Source organism: Cyanistes caeruleus, chromosome 4 (genome assembly GCF_971803275.1).
Source record: "Cyanistes caeruleus chromosome 4, bCyaCae1.hap1.1, whole genome shotgun sequence".
NCBI classification, from domain to species: Eukaryota; Metazoa; Chordata; class Aves; order Passeriformes; family Paridae; genus Cyanistes; species Cyanistes caeruleus.
In genome coordinates, this window is record NC_141704.1 from 58,998,948 (window position 1) to 59,008,599 (window position 9,652).

The window sequence follows — 9,652 nt, forward strand, 5'->3', positions numbered from 1 at the left end:
TGGGCATGCTTGTCTGACCTCGGGGCAGAGAACAGGCCCTGGCCAATTGCTCACTGCTGCAGATAGTGCCAGCGAGAATGGGCTCTTTTACCCAGGAAACCGTAGCAGTGGTGCCACAGGAATTAACAGTCTGATGCCATCCTTTTGACTGCTGAGGTGATCTCAGGGGCTGCCACTCAATCTGCAGGTATTCTGCGGGAAGCAGAGCACCCCTGACCTCTGCTTTGGCAAATGCTCCACGCAGATGCTTCCACAGGACATTACTGCATCCTTAGAAAGCCCTCGTTGTGCTAGTGTGTGAAGTGGCTTCTGAAGGCAAGGTACAGAGCTGCAGACAGGCAGACGAGAGAGATGGAGCTTGTACTGGGCCCAGGGAGCTGCAGCAGGTAAACCTCTCCTGTAGCCTTTTCCCACTGAAGTGCTAATACAGAGCAGAACAGAGCTTTCAAGTGGTGCTTCCAGCTGCTCAGCGCTGTCAGCTCGCCGGCATCCCAAAACTGCTGAGGAAGCACAGTGTGCCCCAGAAAAAAGTCCTCAGAAACTTCTGTGAAAGTCTGGCTTAACACTTTACATTGCAAAGTCTTGCTCATGGCTGATGAAGGGACAGCCCTGCCCACCTCCCTGAGGTCCCAGTGCAAACAGAGGATAATTAACATACCCCATGCTAGCCTGAGCTCCTCCTCCAGCCCATGTTCCAGGCTTTAGCTCAGGGATTGAGGTGTATCACTCTAGGGAGCAGGTGACCATCCCTTGGCACCCTACACAAGCTAAGCAGGTCCAGTCCTTTCGTATATCTCACACCAAGTCTAGGCTCCATTCTTGCCCTGTGTAAGCCTAGTTTGAAGCCTAGACCACTGCCTTGTATGACCAAGCAGTCATGCGTGGGCCAAAAATGTTTTTCCTCCCAGAGAGAGGCACTTTTAGATGCAGGACCTGTGGCTCTGGCTGCATCTGAACTTTGTTTCCTCCTAGCTGCTCATAGCCAGAGAGCTCCTGGCTGCAGCCTGGGCTGATGGCTCAGCATCCAATTGCAGCCGCAGGGAGATGGTTTTTGGCATCACTTTGTGACTGGTCTTTCTCCTCAGCCACCACAGACCTTTGCTCCAGGCCATTTTGATGCTTTCGGAAGACAGCCGTATCTTGAGCTGAAAGATCACAGGACATCTTTGCAAGGAATTAAATTTGCAGCCATGAAAAAACAAAAGCAGCAGTCTAAGCAGGTTTATTTAGGGCTCAAAAAGCAGCCTGACATTTGAAGTCTGTCAGGTATTTTCAGAAGTCTGCCTCTATCAACATTATCTCTACCCATGGAGTTGCTTTTTGTCGGTGCTTATGTTCTACGTTGTCATTTTTCCCCAGCACAACCACCGTGTATCAGTGGGGATGTCACAAAATGCTTTCTGAAGGCTGGAAAAAAAGAATGAAGGGATGGGGTGCCAGGAAAAAACAGGTACAAAGCTCCCACGGCATTTGAACAGCAAAGCTTTGGACACTCACCCAAAGCCAGGTCATTGTCCTTACAGTACCTTGCTGGTTCTCAAAGCATCCAGTTAAAGATGAGCCCTGCTGCATCCCTGAGGAACTGGCAGTAGGTATGTAGCAAACAGATAAGGATGGCTACAAGTTTCCAGGACACTAAAGAAATACCACCTATTTTCCTGGAATTCAGATTACTCATAGCATGCTAGTGATAATTTTGCATCTCACCTAACAGGTGGTCTATTAAGGTTTCTTGCCTGCAGTTGCAGAAACAGTACTTCTGGGCTTTACAAGCAGCATTTATCATGGCTGGCAAGGTAATTTATTTGTGTCTTAAATACTTGTAATTAGACTGCCTTATACAGTGAGGAACAAAACAGACTTCAGTAACAGGCAGATAAATAATTCAAAGAGCATTCCTTAAAAGAAGCATTTGTTTTTCCTCTCTGTTCCCACTGTCACTTTGAGTTCCTTGATCTAAAAGCTGGGATCAGTTTCCCCGGGGTTTGCAGGTCACATAGCTGCCACCCCTCCCGGGAAGTTGGAAAGTTCAGAGAAAACCAAAGCATTTAAGAAGGAAAGAAGTTCTGTAATGTCAGCTTCTCTATTCTGGAGAGCCAGCTCCCAGCTGCTGCCTCTCCAATAGCTACTCCACCCAGCCCTCAGATAATAATCACAAGCTATTTCGCCAGCTCTGTTTCCTTCTACATTTTTGCTGTTAACTCCATCAGCTGAATTGATAGCATTTAGCTCAAGAGCACAGAGACTTATAGAGCAAAAAGTTGTTATTTGGGTTCTGGGTGATAAAAAAGCATTGTCTCTTGTCCTGCAAACTACACAAGCAGGTGCAAAGCTTTGTTTCAAGGAGTAAGAGTAAAGTTAAGCAGAGATCTTGAAGAAACATGGTCAAAAAGACATGCTTTACCAGGGTGAGCTGATTTCCTAAATGGATGTGGATGTTTGTAATGTCACATTTGTAGGAAAAATCACTGCTGTACCCTGCCCTTCAGGCTGTCCCTGGGGGAGGAACAGCTCTGCTGTCCAAGGGCCCAGCTCTCCTGCTCCCACTCAGGCAAAAATCCCACTGAGAGAGACAGCTGAGATGGCAGAATGGAAATTGCAAAACACCAGATTCAGATTGGCACCTGGTCAAAAGCCAGGAACCTTCAGTGATAAAATGTCTTTATTTTTCAAAGCATGCATCGGATTCTGAAGCATCTTTTAGTTTTCAAAAGTGTCATATTCTTCCTCAGTTGCTCACAGTTTCCCTCACACACAGGATTATTTTAGCAGCCCCAAATACGTGTATCTGCTTGTGCAAACTTCAGCAGCACATTAAAGAGACACTGCCCAAAACACTTCAGTCCTCGTGAAGTGAAACTCAGAGTGTCTGACATGGAAAGTTTGTATTAGCTTAAGCTCAAATAATTCAATCCATCTGCCACAGAGACCTAATAAAACTCCTTTTGCTGGACTGGTTTTCTTTAAGGCTTCCCTTCATCTGAACAGGTCTCTAGGGTTGCTTTTCCTGACACATTTGCTGTGCACAAACAGCATCCACACTCAGGACATGGTATTTCCCAACAAAATCATGAAACCCAGGAGGGTTTTCTCTCTCACCTGCTCACATGACATGGCTTCAGAACATCATCTCTGGTGTCCCAGCGTACAACCCATGTCTGCAGGGACCTGTGAGGCTGGAGGGATGCACACATTTTCTCAAGGCATCAAAGAGCACTTCAGCCAGCACACCAAGGAAACAGCTGAGAGAGGGTTACTGTGCACATAGAACAGCACAGGCATGCCCCCACCTGTTTGAGGGCTTCCCTCAAAGTCTACTAAAGAGCTCAGTGTGCTCCTTTACTCACAAGGGGTTTTTGGGGGTCTCAGTTGCCCAGATAGAGCAACTTTATTTCAAAGGCACCTGTACCCTCAACTGACTGATTCCCCACTTGGTGAACACGTTGTCCTTACTCTGGCATTCAGTCCTGAGAAAACTAATCCAGCCTTCTCCAAATCCAAGGGCTTTCCATCTGCATGGAAAGAGCTGTGTTCAAGAGCTTTCTATTCCATGCCACCACATCAAGTGAAGGTATTTCCACCCCTTAGCCCTCATCTCCAGCTCAGTGTGGCAGGGAAATAGGGATGAGAAGGTGAAGGAAGCAGCCCTCCAGACAGGGTTGTTCTGCTGGCACAGGTGTGCTGAGAGGGGCTCTGGTGCTACAGGACTATCATAGAGCCATAGAGTAGCCTGGCTTGGAAGGGACCTTAAAGATCATGCAGTTCCACACCCTGCCATGGGCAGGGACACCTTCCAGTATCCCAGGTTGCTTACAGCTCCATCCAGCTCCTTGGACACTTCCAGGATTAGGCAGGCATAGTTTCTCTTGGCAGACTTCACAAACCTGTGTAAGACAGCAGTTGACAAATGGGAGAGGGAAACTCAGATGGGTGCAGACAATTGATGATGGCAATTTTCAGCAATGTAAATGTGGGGAAGCTGTCCTAACCTTCTGCTCAGGGTAACAGCACTCCAGGCTATGTTCTGCCAGCTTTATTTGTCCTGATTCCAATGGGAACAGTCAGGGGCTGGAGCGATACTTGCTGCAGGTCGATGACAGAGTCTGGCACACAGGGTTGACCAGAGAGTTACAATTTCTCCTCACTGAGCTGATAGAAGTAGCTCAGATGTCTCTGCTAAGCTCCCATTTATGGGATGGTTTGGCTGAACACCCTATGCTTCATCACATTGATTAGTTAGTCCTGGTTTCATACAGCACTGCTTTCTGGCAGCTACTGCAAAGATGAGAGTTTCTCAGTGGCGAAAAGTTGATCACAATAAAATCAGCAGAATCTTGCCATTAATTTCATGGCAGTAGGATCTGACCGAAGAAAATATCTACAAGTCTTCGAGTATTTTGAATCCATGCAACGAGAAAAATACTTTGCTCAAGGAAAGTGTAAACAAAAGGGAGCTCAGCTAAAACTGGGAGATGTGAGTCTGAACAAGCTCAGCACACCCAGTATCAGCCAGTCTGATTTGTAGGCAGAAGTTTTAAAATGATTGTTGTTTTGGCAAGAACCACAAGTTTGGGCTCCATTACTGAGCTAGATAATCAATATGTGCTGGGGCCAAACCCCACAGCTTTTCTAAGGCTCGGCTATTTCTTGCTTCATATTATTAGGCACAAGAGACAGAGCTGACTTGGATTTACAGAATCTTGGCTCAGACACAGCTAGCATTAGCATGACTGCTGAGGATGAGTGTATTCTCAGTTAAGGCCCCTTCAGGAATCAGGTCTTTTCATGGAATTTCAAAAGCCCAGTGGAGGTGCAGCATTCATTTCTACTACAGCATCATTGGTGTGCTACATGGGGAAGTATAAGATTACATCCAGGGTATACTGGGGTTTTAGAGTTTTTCTTTATTTCAGCCTTAAAGCTGAATCAGCCCAGGCAAATTTGGAACTGCTGCCTCCTCTGCATCCATGCTGCTCTTGCCTGAGGTCAGGCTTTCCAGCATCAGGAGCCGCAGAGGCTTCCATCAGGCACCCGAGTTCCTGCAGAAAAATCCTTTCCAAAGTATTTTTCCCTGTGCTGCACTGCTGAAATGCAGCTGACTGGAGAGAGGCTGGATGCAGTGCAGACACACCACAGAGCAGCTCTGAATTTGAAGGAAAGAATAACTTCTCCTCATAAAAACTCCAAGGGGAATCAAGGCAGCGATTTTGGCAACAGCCAGGATAAAAAGCATCTTTTTCTGTGGGAGGGTTGTCTGGAGAGTTTTTGGATGGATCTGGGAACTTACTACAGTTTTCCACCTTATCCAAAAGATGGCACTGTGAACATTGCAGCCACGCTCTGCTCCTGCCTGGGTCTGGCCCTGCTCAGCTCTTGGGGGCTGATCTCGCAGCCCACCCTGCTGTGGCACCCAGCTTTTTACAGCATTTTCCATAGCTGATTTTCCTTGTCCCAGAAAAAAGAGCAAATCAGAGCCTGGCTTGGTTCAGACAGTGTTTGTTTCCTGTAAAATCCAATTACTCAGGTTTTGGAGAAGCTTTGTGTTTTAAAGAGAGATGGGAAACAGGAGGGGGATGAGGGGCAGAGGGGATGAGAAGCTGTGAGGAGGAGCAGATGGGAGGAGCAGGAGTAGGACTTGTGTCAGTGGGAGAGGAGAGGAAAGCAAAGGAAGGAAGGAAGGTGACAGGGTCCCGCCTTTGCTCACCACAAGAATCATCTGGTTTAACACCTGGAGGGGACATCTGTGACTTCCCAGAGCAGGATGGGCCTTCCATTTGGTCAGTCCAACTCCAGCCTCATGCTCACACTGCATCCCAACTAGAGACCTTTGTAGAGAGATATGAAAATAATGCATCAGATTTTTGGGCAAGCACAGGAACATCACACAGGAGTGCTGGACAGGAAATGAGACATTTTGCATTAGCTTGAAACTACAGAAGTTTAATTGTACTTACATGCCTTTCAATCCAATTTGTAACTTTTAAGATGACCCCAGAGGGTTGTCGGCTTGAGTTTAATTGACCCATTTGCAACCGAGCCAGTTCATTCCTACAGCTGGGGACACTTTTTTCACAGATTCCAATTCAGTGATTCAAGCTTCTGAGGCCAAAAGGACCATTAGATCATGTAGTCTTGGCCTCTTGCATATGGACTTTCCTCCAGACGTTCTGAGCTGCACAAGATGTGCCTGGCAAAAGCCTGCATCCCAAAAAGGAGTTCAGGCTGGACCAGTGTTCCCAGGGATGGGCACTGCACCATTTCCCTTTATCACTTTTTCTCATGGGCAATCATTTGGAGATTGAAATGTCAACACCATCAGGATCTTGGTCATCCAAGATACCGCCTGACCCAAAAATGTTTCATGAACAGTGCCTGATGGGCATGCTATTAATTCCTTAAAGCAAAATTTTTAAAATATAAATTGGATTATGAAGTACTTAGTACTTAAAATTAGTACTTAATTTTACCAAGTGGTCTGATTAGCTCCAGATCCAGACAGAGGAGACTAAACAGCAGGAGTCATCAGTTGTTCTCTCAGCTTTAACTTATATTCTTGTGAAAACTCAAGCCCTTTGGAGCAATGACATGTACAGAACTCCGTGTTTTTAGTTATCCTTTGGAAGCTGTGACCGGGAAATGCCCCCATAAGACATCACAGATGGCTCTTTCCATGCACTGCTTGGCAGATGTGCAGGAAAATTACACTGGAAAGTTGGCTCTCAGCTGGGCTTTGCAGCGAGGTGCTAAATGCATGTGCTGTAACACTTTGTGATGACGTGCTTTGAGTTGTTGCTTTGGTATTTTTCAGGTTTCTTTGCCAAATTACAAACCCAGTTGCTGTTTGGAAGCTCAAAATTGCCCATCTTTACAAAAAAGCAAGGGGTGAGCTGAACAGATGTCTCCCAGCCTGGGATGTGGTGCTGCCTTCTGGGGTGCAGCTCTCCCTGTGGGCACAGGCACTGCTCTCCCAGGTCTAACAACACCTCCTCAGCCCCTCCAAGGTCCCTTTAACCCTCATTCCTCTTGCTTTAACCCCTGGCCTCCTTCCCCTCTCCCAGCACTGTCACCTCTTCTCTATTGCTTTTTTCTGCAGCTCTCCAGGACAGCCCCTTCCCTCATGGCCATGAGCTGAGGGAAAAGAGGATTTTCTTCTTCACTGCTTCCCAACTAACTGGGGACCAGACTCCATGAAATAACTTTTAATAAGGCAAAACACTCACCTGTCAAGCTGGCATAGCAAAATATGGCCAGGGTCACACACTCAGACACTGGGCTTCTCTTCACATTGTGGTCAAACTCACTCCCCACAAATACAAGCACTGCAACAGCCCTGCAACATGTCCAGAAGTCTGTCCAGGGAGCTGGGAGAATCCTCTCTTCTCAAAACTGAAGCCTCCAGCACACACACAGTGTAGTCAGTGCTGAGCCATACTTGTTAGAAGCACTTTATGTCTTTGCAGCCTGCCTGAGCATCAGGGCTTTGCCATAGACAAGGGGCTCCCTCTCCATCGTGCTTCCACTCCTTCCAGCACCAAGGCACACTGCTGCTTTCCAGGGATTCAGGCAATCTGGGGAGTGCTGGGCTGTTTAGGGCAGGCTGGATGGAGCTGTGAGAAGCCTGGTGTAGGGGAAGGTGTTCTGCCTGTGGGACGGGGTTGGAACTGGAGAATCTTTAAGGTCTTTCCAACCCAACCCATTCTTTGATTCCATGATTCTGTGATTCCATGATTATTCTTATTACAGTTATTTGGCCAAGAGAAGCAAGAAACTGGGCTCATCAAAAAATCTGAGGGCAAGGTATATCACACCTGCTGGCCGCAGGACAGTGAAGCCCTGCAAACCCTGATGTGGCAGTCTCAGGCAAAGGTAAGGTCTCAGCTCTTTGTAGCAGAAATGAATGCTGTCACTAAAAGAGACTGCAAAGGGAATTTTAAATTAAATTGGGATTTTAAAATTTAACGGCATTTAAATTTTAAATAGTCCAGCTCTCGGCAAAATGAAAGAAGTCTTCTATTCCAATGTGGAATGGGCCAGATCCTCTGCAGCTGTAAGTTGGTGGCCCTCTCTGCTGGAATCAGAGGGAGTTAATTGATTTGTAGCAGCTGAGGGTCTGCCAGCTCAGGCTCTCTCCTGGAAACACACCACTCCAATCTGGCTGGCAGTACAGCCTTGATGTTTCATTAATTCACAAGAAAGCTCCTGCCAGAACAGACACATGTGGCTGAAAAAAAGAAAGAAAATTACTCTAAAACTTGTTATCATCTGTCATGTTATTGAAGCTAATTTAAAAAACACTTCCCAGGCTCCCAATCTCAAAGGATGTTGTTTTTCTTTCTGTGTGCCTGTATTTAGGGACCACCAGTCTCGTGTTTTTCAGGCTCTGTTTCTCTCAGGAGGGCGAGGGCAGGGAGTCAGCGAGGAGGAATGGGAAAGACCCTTCATGCCCTGCCAGCACAGAACCATTCCACACACTCAGGCTTTGTCCTTCAAAGTTTGAAATGACTCATTGATAAAGGTTCCCACTGCTTCCTTTGGGAGATATTTAACAGCCCTTTTGGGCTTCAGTGTTGGGATGTTTTTCTTGATAGTCAGCCTAGACATTGCTTTGCTCTGTTTCCTCCCATTGCCCCTGGTTACACCTCGTCCCAGCTTAAACAATTCCTTTTCCCCTCCTTGTGTTGATACTGTGCATATCAGAAAAGGAGGGGTGATTGACACAGAAACATGTTTTCAGTCCATCCTGCAGAATAATTTCCAGCCAGAGTTGTCACAGATTACTACTCACCCATCATCTTTTGGACAAAGAATGAGGACAGGGGTGTAGAATGGCATCAGGGCTGTCTTAAGGATTTAACCATCTTCCACCTGCTGTCCATTCCCTTCAGGTGCCACCACCACCTCTGGGAACTGGGCCTTGTGGTTCTTACTCTTTTTAGTGAGCATGTGGTTCACTGTAAAAATTGAGTGTAACAGAAGCTAAAAGATCCCTCTGGATGAGGCAGCATATGGAAAAAGAAGATTTAATGGCAATGTTATATCATAATCATAATCTGAAAAGTACTTGAAACTTGTGTTTATTGACTTCTCTGCTGCAGTAACAGCCTGGCAAAACAAAAGGCAAGAAAAGCTGACAAATGCATGGATACAAATGCAGTGCAAAGCGAAGCACAGCAAACAGCTTTACTGATGAGAGATGCACTTTTCCTTCCTGGTTTATAGCAATTGTGCAGCTCCCTCTGTGCTACTGAAGTGCAGCAGAAATTTTTGGCTTACCAATTAAAGTTGCTTCCAAAGATGTGCTTTGAATATCTCTAAGTTTTGGGGTAAACCCCCACCCTTCCCAGTTATTTTGGCTTCTTTATGTGACAGACCTAGAATTTAAAGGTACTGTTCAAAATGCACACAAAAAGATTGACTTTGTTTTTGGCAAAGGAGCAGCAAAGAGAAGTTCATTGGCCTGACACTGCTGTGCTGTGATATTCCCTGTAAAAAGCATCACCTGCAGAACTGGGATGGGCAGGGAAGGAGGACAGAACTCACCTGATGTGCTGGTGCGACCCACAAACACAGATTTTGGAGGAAAAGCTCCAGAAGCACCTATTCATTTTCTGCACATAATGCCTTAAAGCATCAAATCAGGTCACCAGAATAG

General features: G+C 46.4%; 1 long non-coding RNA gene across 1 annotated transcript; it reads right to left on the reverse strand.

Moving 5' to 3' along the window:
* Positions 1-3,457: 3,457 nt before the first annotated feature.
* LOC147653678 (uncharacterized) lies at positions 3,458-8,951 on the reverse strand. Its single transcript, XR_015285687.1, has 4 exons — positions 8,786-8,951; positions 7,221-8,221; positions 5,705-5,825; positions 3,458-3,884 (listed from the first exon to the last, which is right to left on the reverse strand). It is a non-coding gene; the product is annotated as an uncharacterized LOC147653678 (long non-coding RNA).
* Between the last annotated feature and the right edge of the window lie 701 nt (positions 8,952-9,652).